This window comes from Chenopodium album, chromosome 12 (assembly GCF_948465745.1).
Source record: "Chenopodium album chromosome 12, dcCheAlbu1.1, whole genome shotgun sequence".
Taxonomy (NCBI): Eukaryota; Viridiplantae; Streptophyta; class Magnoliopsida; order Caryophyllales; family Amaranthaceae; genus Chenopodium; species Chenopodium album.
The window spans coordinates 18,269,167-18,271,747 of record NC_137845.1 but is presented as its reverse complement, the minus strand read 5'-3'; the positions used below and the strand labels follow the sequence as shown (position 1 = coordinate 18,271,747).

The following is a 2,581-nucleotide window of genomic DNA, read 5'->3' as shown; positions in this document are numbered from 1 at the left end:
AGCACTACTATCAAATAAGAGTATTATTAATTAATTTGCTTCATATACTTCGTATTGTTGTTAATATTTTATGGTTTCCTAATGTTACCTTAAATTTATATAAAAATAAGAGCTTTCAGATCATTAGTTCTGAATTTAGTACTCTCACTAGTACAATACCCGTGCGATGCACGACTTATAATATTAAATAAGATTAACTAATAATATGCGATATTAATCTTCGTCAAAAAAAAAAGTGATATTAATCCAATTAATGAGTAATAAAAATATGAAACAAAACTATCATCAACTGTATAGTGTGAATGATATGTCGTTGTAGAAGTGTTTTTGTTAAATCTTCTTGCTCCCTGATCATATAAGTAATCATGCAATAAATAATTGTCTTATACGAAGAAAAAAAATAACACAAACAAATCAATTTAAGCTTCAGACCAACACATACAATGTTTGAATAAAAGTTAAATTATTCGACTCTAACCACAAAAATCTAATTAAAGTACTTAATGCCTTTCAATTTCTACCTACTTCGTCCATTTGTTGGGCATTAATAAAAGTCCATGAATTATAGCACTGCAATGTAAAAATTGATTACAAAAAAAGTTAGAGAGTATAACAATGTAGATGTAAAACAAAGTTAGCAAATGATGAATATTAATTTATTTATTAATTAGTGTTTAGTAATACCTTCTCATGGCAAATTTTGAAATACTTCTTTATATACTACATTGTTTGTAGTGTTAGCAATATTTCCGTCCTTATCGCATATTAGAACCTTCAAACCTTTCTTGTTTGTAACTCTGGAGATTGCAACATAAAATTGACCATGACTAAAAATCGGTCTTGGAAGATATAAACCAACATGTGAGAGTGATTGGCCTTGGCTTTAATTTATTGTCATAGCAAAACAAACTACCAATAGAAATTGTCTACGTTGAAGCTTTTGATTGGCAAAGTGGTATTATCCGATGGCCTTAGGCCCATTCTAGGAATGAACACTTTATGCCCAATGTTACTACTTGAAATTATTTTGGCTTCAACAACACACTTTCCTAGCTGAGTTATCACCAAACGGGTACCATTACATAAGCAAGAAGACTGATCGATATTTCTGAGAAGCATGACAGGAACACCAACCTTCAATCTTAGCCGGTGATTTGGCAAGCCGCAGCATCTAATGGTGTTTAGGAACTCAGGTGGATAAAAGTCTTCAATTCCCATGGTTGTATCTGCTTGACATATGCTGTCAGAACTCAAGTACTCTATTTCTTCACCTAGCATTAAAGATAGCAAGTAATAGTCAATAAAATTCTTATATATTATACTTCCTCCGTTACTATTTAGTTGACGCGTTTGATTTAGGCACATATATTAAGGAGAGGAGAGAGAGAGTGAGAGAGAATGAAAAAGCAAGTGGGGTAGCTTATAAATGTAAGGCAAAAAAGTTACCCTAAAAGGAAACGTGTCAACTAAAAAGAAACTTCCTAAAAAGGAATACGTGTCAACTAAAAAGAAACGGAGGTAGTATTAAGAAGTAATCATTTATAAGCAAGAAGTAATAATTTAAACTTTATCTTCACCTAGCATTAAAGATAACATATAATCATTTATAGCTTCAACATTTTCGTGAGTTGGTGCTAGAATTGCTCTCTCTTGGAAGTATTTTGGATCCCACAAATTCTGAAGAATAGATGAATAAGTACTATTGACAATTACTTCAATCGAATTTGTTGCTTTCTTTATCAGATTGTCATCAGGAATTTCTATAGTACCTTCACCATCATTTGGCTCTCCTACTGTGCCATCTCCAATTTTTAATATCCACTCTGAAAATCCTCTTATATCTGTATTACTTGAATTTGATCGTCCTACTTGAAGCCTCATATTTCTTGTCAATTTTAGGACCTCACAAAAATTCCACAAATAAGATGAATTGATTGTTGCAAACACGATGTCTTGTCTACTTCCCTTCGAGATAACTGGAAGGATTTGTCGAAAATCTCCTCCAAAGACGACTACCTTACCCCCAAATGGTTGCTCTGAAGGCCTTAAAACATCTCTTAAATTTCTGTCTAGTGCTTCAAAACACAATTTATTTACCATAGGAGCTTCATCCCAAATGATAAGCTTTGTCTTTTTTAAAAGCTCCGCCAAATCACTTCCCGGTTTTATATTGCATGTTGAGTCTTCCGTTACATTCAAAGGTATTTTAAACCTAGAGTGAGTTGTTCTTCCTCGGGGAAAGAGAAGTGATGCAATTCTACTTGAAGCAACAGGGAGCACAATTTCTCCTTTGGATCTTATAGCAGCGCATAGAGTTCACCAAATGAAAGTTTTACCTGTGCCACCATAGCCATATATGAAGAAAACACCTCCCTCATCTTTTGAAACCGCACTCATGATTTTATTGTACACCTCTTTTTGCTCATCGGTAAGACTTGAACAAAGGGCCTCATGTTATTGTTGTAATGATGATCAATCATACTGCAACTCATCTTGAATCAACTTGTTTCTTCCTTCTAACATGAGCATATCATCTGGAAAAGGTATCATTGGATATTTTCGAAGTGTGCTATCATTACTT

At 33.2% G+C, this 2,581-nt stretch overlaps 1 pseudogene; it reads right to left on the bottom strand.

Moving 5' to 3' along the window:
- Nucleotides 1–688: 688 nt before the first annotated feature.
- On the bottom strand, nt 689–2,100 carry LOC145571018 (uncharacterized; annotated as a pseudogene).
- Nucleotides 2,101–2,581: the final 481 nt, after the last annotated feature.